Here is a 21,887-nt window from a genome sequence, read left to right as displayed (position 1 = left end):
TTGCAATTAGAAAAAAAGCAAATAACAGAAAGCGTATATAGGGTGTGAAAACTAAATTTCCAGTCTATCACAGGAATTTCATTTCATGTTGTGGAAAATTAAAGCCCTAATAATTTTTCATTAATCACATTTTAATAGAAAGAAATAATGATAACTTCATGAAACGGTGTCTGGTTCATTGTGTATTTTAGTTCTTCCAGGGCTGAAAAATGCTTATATTTTTTACGAGCAATGGGTAGCTGCTGTGATGGGTACTGACACTGATAGCAGAACAGCTAACCCATTCACACAGCTGTTTGCCTTCCAGGAGGGCAGAAACCATCCACCTAATTCTTCTGCCTACTGTCACTTGGCCATTTCTCACACCACATCAGCCTTCTGTTGAAAGGCACCTCCATTAGCACTCATCCCAACCCCCTTCTCAGAGCAGGTCTAACTTTACCAGGCTTCTCCAGGCCAGGTGCAGTCCTGAACACTTTGCAGGCAGGGGAGTCCTCAACACCTGGGGCCAACCTGATCCTCTTGCTAAAAAGGTTTTACCTTTTTATATCTAAATATATTTTATATCCATTTATATCTAAATGGCGTTTTTCACGTTCCAGCAGGCGCTCATTGCCTCTCACCGCTGTGCGCCACCAAGGAGAGTCTGACTGCTTCTTCTCGCTGTCATCCCATCAGGGGCTTGTAGGAAGCAGGAAGGTCTCCCCAGAGGCTTTCTCTCCTCCAGGCTGGGTAAACCCAGGTCTTTCTGTTGCTCCCACTCTTCAGGCACACAGCCACGCTGCAGGCGGTAGCCCTGCCAGCACCAGCTGCGCCCATCCTGCCTGCGAGGATCAGATAAAAAGGTGGTTGAATGCATAGAAAGGAGAGGAAATTGGATATATGGCCCTTTGCTAGATCAGCCTTCTCTCACCAAAAAAATAAAAATAAGAGCCTTGAAATTTTATATCAAGGCTTGCAGTTACTTTTGGTGAGAATAAGGAAAACTTGTTCCCTTGGCAGTTAGACAACAGTAAGTGAAATTACAGTATTCCTTGAACTGACTAAACTTCTGGTGTTTTTTAAAAAACAAAAAGGTGGGCTCAGAATGGAAGAATTGTGCATATTTGCAGAATTCTAGCCATTTGTCAAAGGCTTTTGCTAAAAACAGGTAACTTTGGGCTGATCTTACAGTGATAGATGAGCTGTAAGTTGAGAAAATATGGCTTGACTTTTTAATCAGTAAAAATATGAGTTATAAGAAAAATATTTCAAAATAAAGATTTTTGAATGAGCTTTGTATTACGCTGGATGAAGGGCATTTTTGTGTATATGAGGAAGGTAGATTAGTTAGAAAACTATTTTTAAAATTGTGCTGACTACATTTAAATTTATAATGTCTCTTGGAATTAAAGTATAAATATTTATGAATTATATTATTAATTTCTGTAACAAGTCAGATTTTATTTGAATATTTCTGAAGTAAAACTATTTCCTTGGATAATGGAATCCAAATGATTAAATAAAAATGTTCATTTATAATAAATATCTAACATGAGAGCTTGAAAATAGTTGTTTCCCTTGGTTTTTATCCTCTCTTAATACCTATCATAATAAGCTGTGAACTGAAAAAGGTCATTTGCAGTATGACAAAGCTGTTCAGCTGGTGAATTAAGCCCTTAAATTACATGGAATATTAGAATCATTTTTTATCTGAACAAATCAAGTTTAATCCCCCCAAGAGGGCTGACTTTCTAGACATTAAATAAAACCAAAGGAAATATCTTTAGAACCTGAATGTCTTTTAATCTCTTGTACTGAAACTAATGGCAAATAATTTCCCAAAATGTTCTTTTTATGAACTATTTTTGTCTGTATAATAGGCGAAATGCTATGGAAGAAATCTGCAGAGAACTATTACCAAGCACCAGAAATTTACAATTGCTTCATTACTAAATTACAACTTAATGGCTATTAGAAGTTAGCTAATACTGCATTAATCCTTGTTCATAGAAGATGCTGAATCACATGTAACTGAAAGCTGTTTATATGCACTGATACAGGGAGTTGATATGATATTAGAGGACAAAATGCAATTGGTTTCAGAGTCTGTCTAGTTCACATACCTGTCATCCATACATTATATATTATTGACAAAGTTAAAAATGCAAAGCAGCATTTTTAGACAGTAGCCAAATTTTCCAAAATTTCTGTTTGAAGCCTCATCTGTTCTGTATACAAAGTAGACTGAGAAAATAGGCTTAAAAATTAAATTCTACAGGCAACATTTTGAGGGCGTGGGGGTGTTAAAAAAAATAAATAGCTAAATACACAAATATACTTTTTTCCCAGGAAAAAAGAGGAAAATAAACAAAAATACATAATGAAAAAATCTTCTGGTGCTGGAAAAACAAAACGTTGATTTTTATTTTATTTTCTGTTTTATCTGGAGGGTTTTGTTGGTTTGGTTTGGTTTGGTTTGGTTTAGTTTTGGTTTGGTTTTGTTTTTTTTTTAATGTATTCATTTTCATAGGGAAAAAGAGCTTTTTTTTCTATATGATGTCATTTTAATAGGAATATTTCTCAACTTGGAGTGGAAAAAACTTCCATTTTATAGACAAATATTGCCAGATCATGAGAAAAATTACATTCCTTTCTTTTTTTATTTTTTTTTTAATAAAACCACCCAGTATGTGTGGTTCACCCCGCGGTGGCTCAGAAGGTGGCACTGTTCTCCCTGTTGAGTTTAAATGCTTGTGTGGCATATTGGAACAGGGAACAGCTGTCATTTAATGAAGTTATATGAATTCCTTCCCCGTCCATTAGCGCATATGTCAAGAAAATGGGAAAATAAAATGTATGTTAACACTTTTCTTATTACTCACTGATATGAGTCAAGTAATAGCCTGTTACAATTCCAATTATGTCTCTTACCTGCCTCTCTGTGCTTATAGTATGTAAATAATTCCTGTTCATACGGCAGAACTACAGACTACAGAATTCCATTATGAATATCTTTTGTTAATTGTTTTTCTCATCGTCAGACATTTTTTATATGGTCTATTACATTCATTCTACCCACAAGTATGCACCAAACTTTGTAAAGACAGTAGGCCCTGATTACCTCTTAAGTCATCCATGTAAATTATATTTTTTTCTTTAATAAAGAAAAGAATATTTACAGTTTTCAGAAAGGAAAAAAATCCACTTTCTAGCTGTAATGCATTAACTGAAAAACTGTAAAATAACAGATGTCAGTGCAGATTGGATTTATTTTTCCAATATGCTTTCAAATGAATGAATATGAAACTGTTTAATACTTGTTGTATCTCAGGAAGTTGGTTATATTTACATGATTTTAATGTCTGCTTTTTTTTAATGTGAGAACAGCAGTCACGTATGTGGGAGGTAATTGGCACTTTACCAAAAAAGGCTAGCTGTATGAGCTTGTCATTTAGGATGACAGACATCTTTTCTTTCCTATTTATTTTGCAATTTCATAAATCAGATTTTTTTTGTTGTTGTTTTTTGGGGGTTTTTTTCACAGTTAGATACTGAATGCATATTTCTACTCACAGTAGAACTCAACAATCAGATTGAGTCTAATGATGCTTTGTGGGCAGTCAGGTCTAACAATACTCTACAGGCAATGGAAAAGGGTATCCTTTTCCAGGAAGGAAGACATTCTAGTCTCCTACAGTGGTGTTTCTTGTATTATTATTGAAGCTCTACAGAAACATTTTCTTCTTGATGCAGATAAAGAAATACATTCATTCAGGGTTCATTACTTGTTGGCATCTTGAGATGTGATAAAATGAGATACAATAATAAACCAATCTGCAGAGCCTACGGTCAGGAAAACCAACATCGTAATGTTATTGTCCAATTACTCTGTATCTACACCCTTGGTTGCTGTGGAGTCACATGTATTTCCATTAATGATACAGACTTTTTACTTTCACTTCTGTGTTATAGTATCAATACAGTTATGGAAGAATGATCTGAGCTGGCCTGGAGCTTTCCTTCTACATCACCCACAATGTCAGCTTAGCTCTGTCTGTAGACTCCTCATTAGAAAGGGGAGTGGAAGGAATGAACAGATTGCTTTTTTCAGATTCCAGATGGAGTTTGTAAATCTGACAGGTGAAGAAGAGAAATGAGTTGGAAAGAAAAATTTTCATACTTGGGAAATTACAAAAATCTGTCTAGAAATTATTGAGAAAATGAATATTAGATAAAATGGGGTTGTAAATTGTACTCTTCCCAAGTATAGCAGCATCTGAGGGGTTAATAATTCAAAAATGCTTGAAAGTGACACCCAGATAATCTGCAATTGGAAATATGCCAGTTGATTACTGAGATCCTTGTCCATGAACAGATTACTTTGCATAAAGACTTCTGCTATTAGGTGTTTCTTAAAATTTTACACAAGTTAATATGCTGGGTTCCTTTGTGACCTTGTAAGCATGAGGCTGTAATTTTCCAGATATGTGTATTAAACTGCACTGCACAGGTGGCTAACCAGGCACTTCTCTAGCTTCAGGTCACTACTTATTTGCTGGCTTGCTTCATATCTGACTGTGCTGCTTATTTGAAATGAACCAGACTTAAATAAATAGAGCAGTTAGTTTATATGGAATCATACTTGCCATTTTGCACATTTGCAGATATTGCAGGCAATGGAAGTCAGTTTGAAAGCTTAAAAGCGAAGGTTTAAATCACAAGCCACTAAATTTCTATATTTCCCCAATATATTTGAAAAGTAAAAGGTAAGGAAAGAGCACGGGGAAAACTAATTAACATGTGATAATGAAATATATAAGACTGAAACACAAATTTTCTTTATCAGTGTGAATAAGTATGTGGATATCTGATTGGTCTCTGCAAATCCAAGCTAAGCAGCTATGCAAAACTATTGGCAGTACCAGGTCAAGATAAGATATAAACTATTAAATACAAATATAAATATACATACTTCCAGATTACTGTGTCATGATAGAGCATTTTGCTGGCTTGTAAGCCCATCCAGAGCACAGGGAGGTAAAATAAACGCTAGGTAAAATAAATCGCTGTATGTCACTGTGATGAGCACTCCAGAACTTTAGAGTGTTTAAAGACTAACACTACAAGTAATTCACAGAAAGTCTTTCATATCAATTATGATCCAGATATGAATGATAATTTCATTTAAAAAAAAATTAAATATGTTCAGAATATGATTATAAGAATTAAGAAACTTTATTCTACACAATAACATATGCTTTTGCAGAATTACTTCAAGATACTAAGAAAGAAAACTTACTTTCTCTTAGCCTCTCACTTTTGTATTACACTATTAATATTAAATTTAAAAAATAAATCTGGTTTCCTTTTAAAAATTTTTATTCTTTTTCCAGGTTTTTTATACCATTATTCTTGAAATAATGTATTTGTTTTTAATTTTATTACTGTGAGTGTTCTTATTTTGTGTTTCACTTGACTTCTCATGCAAGAGCTGAAAATTGAAATAAAAAGGAATATTCCATAGAGTCAGTACAAATGTTTATCTAATCCTTGCAGTGGCTGAGAGTGCATACAGAAGAGTACAAGAACCAGGGTATTTATATGATCCTTTGTCTTTTGGATTCTGGAAGATCAGTAAAACTAGAGGTTTAAATGAAAAAGTTTATGTTTAACAGTTATAAGTGGAACCATCTTCCAAAAGTTATCTTCCCCTATTGTCTTTTAATACAAGAAAAAAATTGTATTTATTTTTCACTTACAGTGCTTTACCCTCCAGCCTTTATAGTAGAGCCTGAATCAAGATGACACTACTTTCCCCTAAAAGAACAGCCCCAAAATCTGTGAATCCAGCAAAAGATGTCAAAGCACCTAGAAAAAACTGATACCTAAAAAGCTGTTTCTGTAATCTGAAATGGGTTATTGTCAGGGCTTCAAAATCTGGATACAAACTTCTTCTGACCACAGAAGGCCCACATCTGGGTCAGAGCAGAGCAAGTGCTCTCAAGGAATATGAGATTTATGATTTTGCTCTCAGTGGAGTGTAAACTGCTAAAGGCTGCATGCCTGCAGTCTGCATTCAGAAAGAGCTCTGGCTCCTTTGCATTCACCGAGGGATATCAGACTCCTAGATATCCTCTGGGGAATATATATATATATATATATATATATATGCTGGGAAAATGAAAGTCTCATATCTGCCACAGGAAAGAATTACACTGATGCTTTTATAAACTATGGAAGGATATTTGTGACCTGCTATGCCGTCTTGTACACCATAAATTCTTCAGGTTTTTCTTACATGATGTTATTTTTGCTTTAGTTGGATTTAGAAAGAAAAACTACCTTTTAGGCTAGTGTTTCACACCTCTACCGTCTGCAAAGTATGCAGAAAAAAAAGGATTATTTACTCATTGATTCAAAGAATTATAATTTCTCATTTTTTATCTCTATGCCTTAATCTAAGCTCTTTAGGAAACAGACGTATTATCTATTCTCACAGAGGCTCTAGGCAGAGATTTATTAGCAACAAACGTCTGAATTCTTCAGATTAATATATGACTGAAATGCAAAGTGCCCTTACTGATTACAGAAAATACAGCTTATATTGCCAGAGTACAGCTTTTTTCATTGCCTTAAGATGGAATCAAATTCTGCTGCATTTAAATCCAGGATGTGCATTAGAGTTAGGTAGTAAGAACTACCAGAGTTTCATTAATTTTGTTTCCAACCAAAAAAACACGCATTCTAAAAATATACTTAAAATATTACTTGGGCAGCCTCTAACAGTGCTTGCCTTTGAATTAGTCACCAAGTATTGAGAGATAATTATAGCACTTAGAGTGAGTGTGAGGAATTGTGGTTCTCGTTGCTGAAGCAGAGATAATTGCTGTGAACAGACTCTCCACCCGTGCCATTCTATAAACACTCGGTTTGGGAGAGACTGGTGAAGAGATTGCTTAGATTATTTCTGCAAAAGCATGTCCACGAGTTCATAGCCTGAAGCATTAAAAGGAAATTTGTTTCAGTAAAATCAGTGCTAGTTTTTTTTCTTCCATAGCTATGTCTTATTCTACCAAACTATCTGAGGTTCATATGTGCTTATCAGTCCACCTTCCCCAATGTCAGTAGCATCCACCTGACAACAGTACCTGCTTTCTGCAGAAGTATCCCCCAAAGGCTCATGACCTCCTCATGACCTTTCTCTTTCCATTTCAGTCCCGGATGTCCTTACAAGCACCAAGAAAGCCACACAGGAGCTGAACGAAAAACAATCCTCTCCCTTTTGAAGGTGTCTCTGGTATCTAGTGACTGACTGGCATGCACAGGCCTTTTTGTTCCTCAGGATATGAATGCCTCCATCATATACCTACATGGGAATATTTGGCATGTAATAAGTTTTTAGGTAGTCCCCACAGATGTCTTGATCACCACCATATTTTTTCCCCAACCTGGAACTGTACACAACAGCAACCTGTTCTGTGTAGACTGTGGATAGAAAGGCATCCAGGGACTCTAATGTTTGACAAAGATGTGCCTAGGCTGCTGCCAGAACACGTTCTAGAGAGCTTGCTGTTGCTTCTCTGTCCCCTTGTCAGTCCCACAAGCTTTTACATGTTTTTCCCAAGATCTCTCTTTCCCACTTTCAGATTGGCCAAAACACAACTCTGAATTTGGCAGCAATTCCCTAAGGAAAGAATCCATCCATATTTTTCTCCAAATGCAGCACAGTGTGTGGGGATATTCTGAAAGAATATGGTGAGGGATTTCTCATGAGAGGCAGCACGAAAAAATGCATAACAACTGAGAAATTCTCCAGTAGTAGGTCATACATGTGATGGGTCAGCTGGCCTAAGGAACTGAAGCACTCAAAGCACCTGTTTCAGGTACGGACATGGGACACCGATGCCAGATGTCCGTGCTAGTTTCCATGATGGCAAGAGAGCAAGGAGCTCGTGAAGAGCTCACTACCCATTCTCACTAGGACAAGCACAACAAATTAGCACACTTTCTTAGACCAAGAACAGAAAATGAAGGCACTTCCTTTCCTCTTTCCCAATATTCCAATTTCTCAGCCTTTCCTACCTAATGGAAATATATAATATTTATTCTTAATAATTCCTAATTATTCCTAATTTATTCTTCGTAAGTCCTAATTATTCCTAATAATGGAATATGTATCATAACCATGCTCTCTCCTTCTCAAAAATGAATCTCCAGTAGGGAGTTCAGCTATCTGAAAGACCAGCATCTAAACTTCCTTCTGGAAATCAAAATAAACCCCCACAGTCCCCTATCATCATCTAAGAAAACATAAGAAACATTTTCCAAGTATGACCACAGACTGAAATTACTTTTGTGTCAGACACAATAGCCTATGAAGATGTTTTAAAAATACTTCTGGTTCAGAGTGCTCTTCATTACCCGAGTATGGAATTTGAACTTTATGTTTTGTGATTTTAGTATCATGTAAAAGATTAGATTTTTAGACTTATTTCACACTGGAAACTGAGTCCGTGTCCCATCCTCCACTTGATCAAGAGAGTACATTCTCTATTATAGGCACAGTGTGTTTTTAAGGCAATTGCATCTTATTTGCAGATTTCTACATTTCTGGAAAAAAAAATAAAAGCATGGGCTTAGTAATCTTGTATGCACATTAAGCAAACCATATTTTAAATATCTGAGAAAGAGTTTTCACACATGATGTAATGTCAAGAAGTGGTTTTTTTCAGCCCAGTCAGCAAAATTAAGTTCTAATGGAATTAATTATCCCTCACATGAGAAGCAAGTGCTGGAAATGTGGTTTCTTAAGAAGCAGAAGCATAATTTTAAATATGATTTTGATATGGTTTTTTTAATTAAAAATCACATTACATAATAATATTTATTGTCTACATAAAATTTTTATTCCTGGACAAGTTGTTGCAATGCATAATGCCAATTCCAAACAGTTAAAAATATGAATTCTTTGTTTGTATTTTGTTTCCCCTTGAAATGACATTGCTAAAAATATATTTTCAGGAGTAGTTTTCAGTGTTTTTCAATATTACGTGTTTCTTCTGCAGAGCTTTCACCTAAAAATATCTACATACCTTGATAGCTTCACACTCTTCACTCTGTCTATTTTAAATATTTTGTGTATACTACAAAGTGACAGTATATTTTTAAGGAAATACACCTATGGTTCTTTGTTGCTATATCCTGTTTGCAAAGATCTGTAAATAAAAAATAAAAATAAAACTCAATAAGGTGATTTGGGTTTTTTTCTTATTTCTTCTAGCAATTAGCCAAAAGCATTGACATTAGTATATGTATCATTTATGTAAAATACTTCAATAATTTTAACTTAAGGGAACAAGCTCATTCTAATATTTAATAGCTAAAAGGTCAATTCAAAACAGACTCTATGTTCAACTTGCTTTGAATTTTCAACAATAAGTTGATCAGTTGTGGTTTTTGAAAAATCTAATTACAGTCTCAGAGCTGTGGGACATATTGGAATTTTTTAACCAATCCTTATGTATTGACAATCTCTTTACTCATCCTGAAATCTGAATAAATATTAAATAAAAACTTTTATTTTATTTACAGAGCGATAGAAAGATTTACTGGATCACCTTAACTAACATCTTGAAAACAGAAAGTGCAATAAGTACTGACTGATTTTAATGTTGCTTTGCTTTGGACTGTCAGGATGACTAGCTCTTTAAAAGAATTTCTTCACAAGAGCTTTAGAGATCTATAAAGAAACACCAGAACATCTGTGTTAGACCAGTTAGAGTCTGAGTAAATTGTTAGGCTTTGAGTAAGTGATTCCTCTTCTTCTGGGTGCTGCTTGGTGAAGCATTGAGAATTAAAAAGAATGGACACAACAGTCAGCAATAATGTACATAACCCAGCTACAGCTGGGGTAAGAAAGCACAAAGATGGTCCCTTCTATATCTGTCACTCACAAAGATGATGGGCAAGAGCTTTTGAGCTGGTGAATGCCACCTCCTGAGTTACTCTGTCAGATGATAGTCAACAATAGGCTTCTGATTGCCAGAAATGTCAGCTGTCTACCCCATCAGCCAAAGGGGGAACTCGGCAGAGATTTCTGTGCATGGGCATCAACTCCCTCATCTGGAAGCTGTCCCTTCACTGATGGCCACACTACAGTGCTCCGTCAGTACTGTCCCCAGGCTCCAGACAATACTTGGTGCTGGTGTCTGGATGTTTACGAGGGAGACATCTGGCAGTCAGATGCATCAGCTGCTCTGCCAGCTCCATTCCCTGCCTACCACTCTGCAGTTTTTGGAGAGCTGGAAGCTGTTCCACGGCTGCACAGCTTCACTCCCAAAGCCCAGCTGCTCTCAGGTTGCAGACCAGGAAGGCTTCTAGAGTACACTCAAAACTACCAGGCTAAAAGGTAATGGTGTCCTGACAGTGATGTCCTGATAGTGGTGAACACATCACTATCAGGAGCTATTTTTGCAGGGCTGAGCTAAGAAACAGGAGAGCCTAGGAATCAGCTGCCAAAAGCCTCCTCAATGTGCCATGCAGATAAGCAGAAGAAAAACACCAGGCAATCTGGAATGGCTCCCACATGCCCACAGAGCATGCAGATGTAAATGGCATTGTATGGCATTTCTACACTCATATCTACCCTTATTCAAATCTGCACTACTTAATGATCTGAGGGCATAGGGATCCCTTTTAAATGAACATGAATGTATAGCCCTAGGTACTAAGAGAATCCTTTCTCTCCTACAAGTTTTTCCCTAGCTTCATTTAGGTTTTTTTAGTTGTGTTAAACACTCCATCTTAGCTAAAGTTCCCTGACTCAGAGTTCTCAGTATTAACACCTGAGAACAAAATCACAGATAAGTATTTTGAAACCAAATGTGTTCTGAAAACTGTCAAGAGATCCATGACGTTTTCAATTTATTTAGTTTAAACTGCATTAACCTCTTAAAGGACACAGTGTAATTATCTGTATATCATTCTGTGTATTACTGCAGTGTACTCTGTTATCTTGGGGAGAAGGCTTTGCCATTTTAAGTACTTGTATCTGCACTGTTACACAGAGGAATACTAAACACATGTGAATAAAAGATTACAGCTGAAAAGAAAAAAATGTCTTTTGTACTTGGTTTACTGACTGTAAGCAGTAGAAGAGTGTTAGAGGTTTTAGTCACACACACACACATATATATATGAAAAACTACAGCTGAAAAAATGTTTTTTGCACTCATAGATGCTTTATGGATACACAAACAAAGCATTTGATTTCATGAAAGGAAAATGGATAAAATATATTTGAAAAGATTACAGGATGAAACAAGAAGTAACTCCATTGAAATTAGGCAGCTACAAGAACAGAGCAAAGTCAAAGTGCAGATTTCAGAGTAGGGCCAGCACATCCTGATTATCAACATTGATATGCAATGGAAAAACACAAGTTTGCTGCAGCAACATTCTCATTTACAGAACACTGAAAAACAGCATTTGGATGTTAACAAGAGTGCATCATTCCATGGTTTTCTCTTCCTCAACTATCCTTTTAATTTTAGAAATTTTTGGCCTGACTACTTTCTTCCCTTTAAAAGGAATCAAGCCTCAGGAGGCAGAAGTTGCACAACATGGATATTTCATTTATTTTTCTTTCACCTTAAAAACTGAAAGTTTACCTTTAGATACAAAAGAAAAAAAAATTACAACAAATATCCAACACTTTTTTCACTTAGATAAGATGGTGACAATGAAAGCTTATTTTAGAGCTGCTTTCTAGACACTAAAGTGCCCATAAAAAAGAGAATTTATCCTATTTGCAAGAGATACACAGGTTAAAAATAGCATGGAATTGAAGCAAAACACATGATGACACTGTGCCAGATGACAACAAAATGGCCTAGCAATGGAAAAAAAATTAATTCTATATACAGTAAGTTTTTCTCAAGTGTTCTTATTTTCTAAGCAGATTTTCTTTTCTCAGTTACCCTGTGCTATAGCATGACACAAAAGCAGAATAGCTAACAAAATGAAGTGTTAACTACAAGTTAGAAATATGCTACTAGATCTTGGTGTTTGGGGGGGTGGGAGGGATTTTTTTGTAGGAAACAAACTCTAGATTTTATCCATTAACTATCTTCATCATTATTTCTGTTTAACAATATTTGTTAATAAAACAACAGAATTTGTTAACAAATTATCAAACCGAAGGCAATTATAATATTTTGTATATCATTAGTGTAAATACCTCACAGGAAATATTTCTGATAACAATACTCAATGTGCTCTGAGAACTGAATTTATTCAAGAGTTTGGGTGGTTTTCATATTAAGTTACCTTTTTCTTTTATAGAAGACTTACTATTTTTTCTTCTCTTAGTTTGCAGAATGTAAAAGTTAGGGAAAAGATACAATTTAGAATCCATTTTTTAAAAAAATACATCATTATTAGAAACATTAAACATAAAGCCTAATCAAGACAAAGTTTAAAGTGCAAAGAAGTTCTTCCTAACTTACGCTAATAAATGTTTACAATGAACATCAATAATTAAATGAAAGGAAATTAGTCTACAATAGTAGACTATTGCTACTACTATACAGAGAGTGAAAACTTTTCAGAATAAACCACACTTTGAAATTATCTGAATACCTAGAAAGCCAAATTTCAAGTAATTGGAGAGTTAATGATCCCTCCTGGGAAGTTAACATTACGGGCCATATATTGGTATGCAATGAAACTAATTTTCTAATATTAAGGAAAAGCATTCTTTTTTAGATCCTCAAGACTATAAATTTTTAAAGTACCTATCCGTTACATGTGCCTAAATTCTTCAAATGCAATATTGTCAATGCAGTAACTTCTCCCTCCCCAAACTGATTGTATCTGTGTGTTTGCTACAGATATTGAATTGACATTTCTAGTATTTAAAGAAAAGTGATGGTATTATCAATTGTATTATTTGGTAAGTGATTTAGGGTTAAAACCACAGTATTGATCAGGCTCCATCTTTGAAAGAAATAAACAAACTGAACACCTATTGCTCTACCCTTCTGCACACGTAAATGTGTGTGTCTGCATACATACATAGCCGTTTATTTTGACAAACATGGTTTTATTTGTCCCCAGAGGAAACAGTGCTATTAATCTGCTAATTATGAGTGCAAAAGTATCCATTGGGCATTTAATTAATTGTCAGAGTATACTAAGCCATTTTACCTAACTGATTTTTTTAATGGTTAGAAGATGAGCACTATGCTACGTATGGGCTGAAAACTGATTATCTTAAACACAAAAGGAAGCTCAAAAGTTATTAAGTATGCACACTTGCTGCTTTACTTTTTTTTCTATGCAGTGAAACATTTCAAAAGTTGGAGATGGAGCTGACTGAATTCCAAGGCTCTTCTCTCTGAAGTAAGGACTGTGATCCCTATTGCTCCTCCCAGTGTTGGTGGGACACAGGGAGTAGGCACTTGCCTTGCACTGCGAATGGCTTTTTCACCCCTGTTACAGAAAGTCTCAGGGCACTTGTTCTTCATCTTTGACAACTGTGATTATTCCAGGAAGGTGACAATCCTAAACAGTATCCCCAAGAAACATATGCAAATGCAGGATATAGGTATATATTTAAATATTTAAAAAAAGTTTATTAAAAAACTTATTAATTTCTTTCTTAAGACCTCTGATTTGACTCTGCCTCTGAAGAGAAGATTTAATTTACTGTCAATAATTTGGTAATGTATCTTACAGCTGTCAGGTTGTAAGTGGGTTTCTACATAATAATCCTTCCTCTTCTAAAAAACATTCTCTGACATTCTCCTACTTTCATAAATCCTTGTCCAAGCAACATGTCCACACAAATTAATTTATAATGTAATTTAAGTATAATCTCTGGAATTGGCAAACAGTGAATGTCTTTTAGTGTTAAATGCCTTAACAGAGCCTGTGGCAGATTTTACCACAATTAGACTCAAATCTAGCCCTGAATTTATTTAATACACTAAATCTATAACAATTTTGAAACTATTTTCAATTTGATATGTCCTCACAAAAGGCAGACAGTAGGTCAGTCGTAGAAAAACAAAGATAAAACCCCACAGGAAATCTATTTCAATGTTATAAACGTGTATTAGAAAAAAACTTGTCAACACAATTCAACGTGTGCAACGATGCACAATTATTTCTGGAACAAGTTTTTGTATCTGACTTCTTGTGTCTTATTCAGACTGGTTGCAGTAAACAAACTCATTAGAACCACAAATCTAAGTTCCAGAGAATAAAGCCTGGCAAGATCTTGAAGCTTCTGAAAGACTTATGTTCTTCCACTTTTTGACCAATACAGAATCAACTGCTCTGCAGATATGGATTTTCTAATTTTTTATGGTTTTATTTGGTGATTCTTAAAAAGAAATAAAATATAAAGAGCAATATTGGTGAGTGAAAATTTTTATAATTCAGTGTGTAATTCAAAAGCATACCTTATCATTGTGTTCTGCTTATGATGAATATTTATAAGCAGAGGTTTCACATTTTTTTTACAATTGAGTCCTTGAAATTTTTCTTACACCTTACTCCTGCTTTGAATATTCAGAAATACAGAGTTTAGAAAGTTCCTTGAAGGATTTTATATGGGATGTTACAAGAAATATAAGAAACTTTCTCAGTCTCACCAGACATCTGACCACCATGATGACAGAGCACAGCTTTGCAGAATTTACTGCAGTGCAGGTTCATCTCCTCGTGTCCCCTCCAGTCCTGTGTCAGGATAAAACCTTCTCAGGCAGGTTTTGAATGTCTCAGACAGATCCTACTCCCAGCTCTTCAGGTGGGCGCTTGAAACTAACTCAGTCATGGAATGAAAGGAAAATATGATTAGGTTGAGACCTTCAGAGGTAATTTTTCCCAAACTCAAAGCAGAGCTTACTTGAAGGACTGATTTGCCCATTCTAGTGATGGCTATTCCACTGCTCCCCTGAGTAACCTCTTCCTTTCTTATGAGAGTTTATCATCACCCTCATGCCCAAGAATTTAGTTACAGATGTGTCTATGTACAATACTAGCTGAGGCAAAATTATTAGAGTTACATCAGTGAATCTCATTAAGAAAACAAGCCCCTCAACCCTAAAGTTACAGAACAAAATGTATCCTGTTTCAAACCTACTAGCTGCCTTGAAATCATGGCCACACTTAAAATACACTTCTAACTTTACATTTCTTGTTCTTGTATTTACTTTATGCATTTAAAATGGTTCAAGTCTAAGATGCGGTTTTTTGCATATCTGGCCTTTACTTCTTTACTTGAAAAGGTAAAATATACTTTATAAACTATCATGCATTCAATTTGTCAAAAATTGCAGTAACTCTGTTTTTTTATTTTTTTGTTTAGAATGGTGAATTTAACCTGTCATTACCTGTGGATTTTCACTAAAAGCACTCTTTTCATCTTCAAAATATCTGCAGCTACTCTGGAGTACATGTTATCCACAGCTCTCTTCCATGGCTCCACTTTTACCAGAAAGTCTGTTAATTACACAACTAGGAAGTACAGGGTACTCTTCTAATTCTGAGTTGTAATCAGGCATGAAATAGAAGATGTTTGTTTTTTAGGTACAATATATTATTAAATATGGATTCTTTTGTATTGCCCATTTTCTGTAAATATTTGTGTTTATAGCTTTGACTGTATCATAGAATTACACTTTAAATGGTATGTAAGATTCTGCCTAACATTTTTCTTTTCATTGGAATTCAGAGTGTTTGTATATATATATATATATATGTACATATTAGCTATGAATACAGGCAGTTGCACACACAAACAAAATCATTCAGATAGCTTTCAGGCAAGGTGATTTGACCTTAATTTTGTTACTTTCATATGCAAAAATAAAAGTCAGATTGAGGAGGCTTTGAAATCTTTGCATCTTCATAAACAATCGGGAAACCAACAATATGATATTGATAAAATGACTACAGTTTCCAGAAATCTATTTTCAATACCTTCTCTAGCACATAGTAGCACATACCTTCAGTTATTTTTGTATATGGTCTTTAAAGCTACCTCTCATTATCAATAAGCTATTTCAAATATAGTATTTCAAAAACAATACCTATTTGAGGAAAATATATTTCATGTCCATCTTATACTTCAAATATAAAACCATATAATGGTTTACACATTAAACAAAATTAGGGTTCATAATCACTGAAATAACAAAAAATAATGGTTTTCTGGAAGAACAAAACTTTCTCAAAGCAATCAGATTTTTCTCTTTTTATTATTACAGCTGCAAGTTGAATAGAAAAAATAAATTTGTTTTTTCCATTTGTATTATCTAGTCTGGGACATAATTTAGGAAAGAATACTATGGAGCTGATAAAACATTACCCAAGCGCTTTGTACAGGCATCACAGTAAATTATGCAGTGCTGCTTGCTTTTTTTCCCCTTTACCATGAAGGACATTTTTTCAAATAATTGCAGTAAAGTTTCTAAGAACTCTTGACTCCAAAGCAAATAGTAAAATGTAAAAGTCTTCAAATTAACTGTCATGAAAGCATATTTCTAACCTTCCTAAAGTCCTTGGATGTCATACTCGGACCCATGATATTTAACACCACTGCTCACAGGGCTATGATACTATTAAGTGATGATAAAGAGTAAGGCATGCAAATGATATATAATTTTATGCTGCATTCCCCATACCCTATTACAAATCACACTAGAATTTCTGTGGTCAGGTCATACACTGTGCTAGGCCAGGCAGCACATGATGTCACTCCCCTGATAATCATAAGCATTATGCACAGATTTTATCTACTGGTCAAAAGAAACCTGTAATTAGTGACTAAGCCAACCAGCTCTAATAAAGTGACAGGGTCATTCCAGTCCTATAAGCATGGACCAATCAAATCCCTTACAAGCTCCCACTGCTGCCTAACACACTGTCTTTTCAGAAAAGTGTAAGTTCTAAAAAAATTTTAGGAAAATATCACAAATGTTTCCAAGATGTCTGAGGCTCACTTGTGCCCCTTCACCCTCCTGTGCCTTGCTGTGCCTGCAAGTTTTCTGACATATCACTGGTCAATGAAAGCAATTACTCATCTCATTTTCACACAGTTATTTTTAAACTGGCCTGTGCATGTTCTGACAACAAGATCCAGTACCTTCATTGCAGGAACTAGAACAATTTTAATGTATCCCAGTAATTAGGGATTTGGATTTTCCACATATAGATACACACACATATATCTATGTCTCTGCATACCTTGATGTTATCTTAATTAGATTTGAATTAAGGGCTATTTATTTTGGACAGTGCTCATACTTAATTAAACATTTTACTTTTCAACTGGCAGGCTTAGAGGAGATCTGAGTTTGCAGTTAGAGATACTGCTTTTAGTGTAAGCAGGAAATGAATACACATCAGAAAATATCAGTGAATGAAGAGTGAACAGAAAAATGGGGAAATATTGGGGTTTTTTTCTTGCCTTATTTTGTCTGTGTTAAAGAAAGATAAAACCATCTTTTGAATGTAGAACAGCATTCTCCACATACTGTTCTTTTATTAACATATTGGAGTAGTGAAACTTCTGCTCGTGTTTTATGGTGAGAGGTCTACAATGAACCTCCTTTGCTTTACGTGTCTCACAGACCCTGAGGTGGTTTACAAGTCCCATATCCTGATATGGTTTTTTTGCTCAGCCTGTCTTGCTTCCTATGCTCAATCCTTGTGGCTGTTCTTTCAGCTGCATAGAAGGAATATTTTCAGGAAGGTATTTGAGGGGAGATATGTTTTTATTATATGCAAAAGGAGCAGTCCTGAAGATAAGAGAGAAGGAATGCCTCCTTTTCTACCTGCCAATGCATTCTGCTGCTAAAAGAAATCCAGAATTCCTGAATGCTCCCTCCACAGGTAAGAAAGGGCTAGAAGCAATTTGTTAAATGACCTTACTATCACCAAAACGTCTGTATCTATTAATATAGACATTGATTTTGCAGTGCATAGATACATAATGCTCTTTTAGCAAACAGTAGTAAATCAAATTAATTCTATGGATTGGGTTGTACTGAATTTCTTTTTTTTAAGCAACACTTGCTAATATTGAGGAATTCCACAAGAAAATATGACTCAGCAAGGATCACGGGAAGTATCCTTTTACATTAAAATTTTATTTGTACCATTTACAAAAATACAGAAGCAAATCTGTCCATTACTTTTGTACATACAGATGCATTCTTTCATCATCTGAAGATGATCTGAAGCAAAAAGAAAAACAGTGGTGGTCCTTCAGATGACACACTGGGGATGTGCTGTAGCTCTGCAGTCCCTATGCATTTGTCACAGATGTGTCGTTTCTACTTTACCTACACTGCACAAGGCTTTACCCCTCCTGCCATCGGCTCTTCAAAGAGCCCACTTCTTGACTCTTCTGGCTGCTTTCCCACTAGGCAACAGGAACACTGGCTGCTCTAAAGACTGCCCCTGCCACCACCCGGTCCCTGAGTCTCTTTACTTTTAGCCACAGACTTGGTGGATTTCCCATGAGGGGTTCTATGATCTGAGGACTAGAACAATGAGCTAAGAGGGGGGTGTATGCAGGTGACTCAGAACCCAGTGCTGGCTCTACAGCACTGGAACCTGAGAAATCCAGAAGTCCAGGACACAGCTGCCCTCTCTATATAGCTCATCTGTATATTGAATCACACACTTTCTTATGATTCATTTTCTCTGTCTTGCAACTGTAAAACACTTAAATTGCTTAATGACTTTAGCTATGCACTAAGGTCCAGCACTTGTCATTAGCAGCCTTGCTTTAAATACTTATCTTTAAATACTGTTTAAAAATTATCTCCTATGTAGTTTTTATATAGGAAAATGTCCTCATAGTAAGTACTTCAGGTGTCCAGCACTGTTAGTACTGTGAGGAATTGTAGTTATCTTGCTTGTTAGCCCTTTATCAAGCTGCTTATCAGTGGCATTCTGGTGGTTCAACTGCATAACTCTAACAGTCAGACTTCTGCTCTCCAGGCCTGCAAAACGTTCCTTTAGTCTTAATCCTGAGGTCATGTTTCTCAGAAACAGTTTATTATCTAAATGTAATTTTAAGTACAAAATTACAAATTAATAAGCACACAAACCATTTCAATAGCCTCATGTGTTTCTGGAGCAAAGGGTCAGGTTTGCTTTTGAATACTCAGATGAGTCTTACACCCAGATAACCACCAATATCCCTATTTCATCTATATTCAGGTGGAACTTTCTAAATCTGGACCTCTCTCCTGATCCCACAGATTACAGGACATACAGGCAAGCTCCAAGCTTGTTTCTCAGATCTCACTCCTGCAAACACTATGGTTCTCAGACACGTGCTTTGGTACAATCATTTAAAATTATTTAAACCACTATCACTTCCTTGGTTTAAGCTCTGCCTCCTGGCCAGAGATTGCTGCAAGGACTGTTTAGGTTAGAGGTGAGGTTTGTTTCCACAGAGATAATAGACTATGCATTGGGGAAGGAGAGAAACAAATGTCCTGTTCTACTAGGAAGATGGTAAGCTCTGTGAAGAAATCTGGCATACTGCAGAGGGCATTAACCTTTCAAATTTATTCATCTAACTGGACCCCTTAGGTACTCAAATGATTTTACACAATTGACTGACACATTTTTTTGTGTGTTGTTTACAACTACTTCCATGTGTAAACCCACTTTGTGGGTTTGGCATGAAGGCTGAAATCTGCTGGACGGTTTTTGCATGTTAAATCTGTCTAACTAATAAATTTTTCCAGCTGTAGGAGAAGAACAATGGCTGAGCCCAAGCATGCCACTCAGCCTGAGAAGCCCAAGGACACTGACAAAGATGTTTTACAACAGTACATGTTACTGGAAATGACAGGCTATATGCTTAAATATAAACTCAAGACCATCAATAGAAGTTACCAGGACCAATCCAGTAGTCCAGATTAAATACTATAAATTCAAAAGACAATGGAAGAAAAATGAGACAAATTTGAAAAGTCTGAGTAGCTGCTGCAAAAATAAAAGCTGGACTTTGATTTCTACTCTTACCTAAAACACATTGTCTGCAAGAACCTACCAGAGGAAAACAGAAACCAAAAAACAAAAAACACAGAAAACAAGAGAAGAAAACCCACAAAACAAAACAAAAAACAAAACAAAAAAAACAACTAAACAGAAATAATTTTCAAAACCCAAAGCTCACAAAAATATACTAAGAAGAGAAGGAAAAAGGGGTGAAAGGTTGAAGGGCTGAAAAGTGTCATTATTAGTGTTTGTGAATGCATATTCAGCTTTTCTCTTCTTGGTTTCTGTAATCTGTAATGTAAGGTAATTAAATAACATCACAACATCAGCACTACTAGTCTGTATGGCTGCAGAAAAATTAGAAAATAGTATTTTAAATGATTTGGTATTTAGGTAGTAGATAAAAATGGGTCATTTATCTGGATGTTCTCAAGTTTATCTTTGTAAAAAAGGTCATAATGAACTCTTTGAAGGTCTCATTGCTCAGATTCATCAAAAAAAATTAAGAAAAAATAACCTTGTTTCCAACTTTCCCATTCCTAACTGAGGCCTGTTCTCCCTGTTTTCTGTTTGTGGCTGTGCATCTGGCCTGAAGTCAAGGGATGCTGGAGACACTGAACTCTACTGGCAATCGTATTCACAGAAAAGAAAGGTTCTATCTTTTGTAAAACTGGTTTTAATATAGAGGGATAGCTGAAGGCCACTAGGGATTGAACATATATATAAGATGGGAAGGCATTTGTAGGAGGCTGCTGCCCACAACAAAAGTAGATTGGCCTATTTCCATGATATCCATGCAAAATCTATTGGAATTAACATGAGTCACTGAATGGATTTCACAGCATTTCTAAGAGAGATCTAAATGAACAGCAATACAATTGAGTGTAATGGTCTAAAAACTGAAACTGTAGTAGCAAACTGCCACCATGTAATATCAACAATCATTAAACAACAGGATCAAAATGCACACATCCTGAGCAAACAATCAATTTATATTCATATTAACTATTGGAAGTTCTATGAACAACAATACACTTTGGTCATCATACAAAAACTCGGTGTTATAAATTAAACACTGTAAAGTACAAAAATATTTTCCTATGTTGTAAATGTTTATTTTCTAACCAACCAGCTTAATTATTTCCACGCAATTATTCCCAGCATTGCCACAGCGGACACAGCAACGTGGCCCAGGATCTGGACACGTCACTGACACCCAGTGTGTAGAAAACACAATAGCAGAATTTGTTTCCAGCCTTATGCTCCGAGTGCGGAGCAGCAGCCCTCTGTTATTTGTGTGACGCTTTAGCAGTAGACAATGCCTTTCAGGAACCTGGCTGGGGGCCTGAGCAGCCGCGGCACACCTGACCCATCCCAGGCTCTCCGCGCTTTGCCGTGACCCGCGGGCCGCTGGGAACAGCCAAACCCCACTCCCGCCCCGCGGGCTTTCCGTGACCAGGTGAGAACGCGTTCCCAGCACTTTTAGCGCTGCAGAACTCGTCAGAGAGCTAAAAGGGCGCTTTGTACGTTAATTTTGGAGGTTTGCCCGTCTAAACTCTCAATCCCGGCGCCGGCTCGGGCGGGACTCCGGCCGCGGCGGAACCCGGCCCGCGGGAGGCTCCCCGGCCGCGGCGGGCGCGCTCTTCTCCTGCGGAGCGCTCTGGCCGAGCAGCGCTGCCGCCAGCCCGGCTCCACGGCGGCCCCGCGGGCGCGCAGCCCCCGAGCAGCGGCGCTTGGGGTTCCCTCCCTTCAGCCATCCCAAACTCCGTTCCAACGCGCTTATTTCCTCCTGCCTCCCAAGCCAGCTTCCTGCCCGCGCTGCCGCCGCTGCTCCGCGGCATCCCGCCCGCCCCACCGCGCCGCGCCGCCGGTTC

The 21,887-nt window shown here is 36.5% G+C and overlaps 1 protein-coding gene across 1 annotated transcript in view; it reads left to right on the top strand.

The window, feature by feature from the left end:
* The first annotated feature begins 21,183 nt into the window (after window positions 1-21,183).
* STXBP6 (syntaxin binding protein 6) overlaps window positions 21,184-21,887 on the top strand; it is a 102,552-nt gene continuing 101,848 nt past the window's right edge. The window contains exon 1 of the mRNA XM_015631468.3: window positions 21,184-21,472. The gene's annotated coding sequence lies outside the window, so the exon portion shown is untranslated. The remainder of the gene's footprint in view (window positions 21,473-21,887) is intronic.

The sequence above is a fragment of the Parus major genome, chromosome 5 (assembly GCF_001522545.3).
Source record: "Parus major isolate Abel chromosome 5, Parus_major1.1, whole genome shotgun sequence".
Classification (NCBI taxonomy): Eukaryota; Metazoa; Chordata; class Aves; order Passeriformes; family Paridae; genus Parus; species Parus major.
The sequence above is the reverse complement of the archived record's forward strand: the minus strand, read 5'-3'. Positions and strand labels throughout refer to the sequence as shown.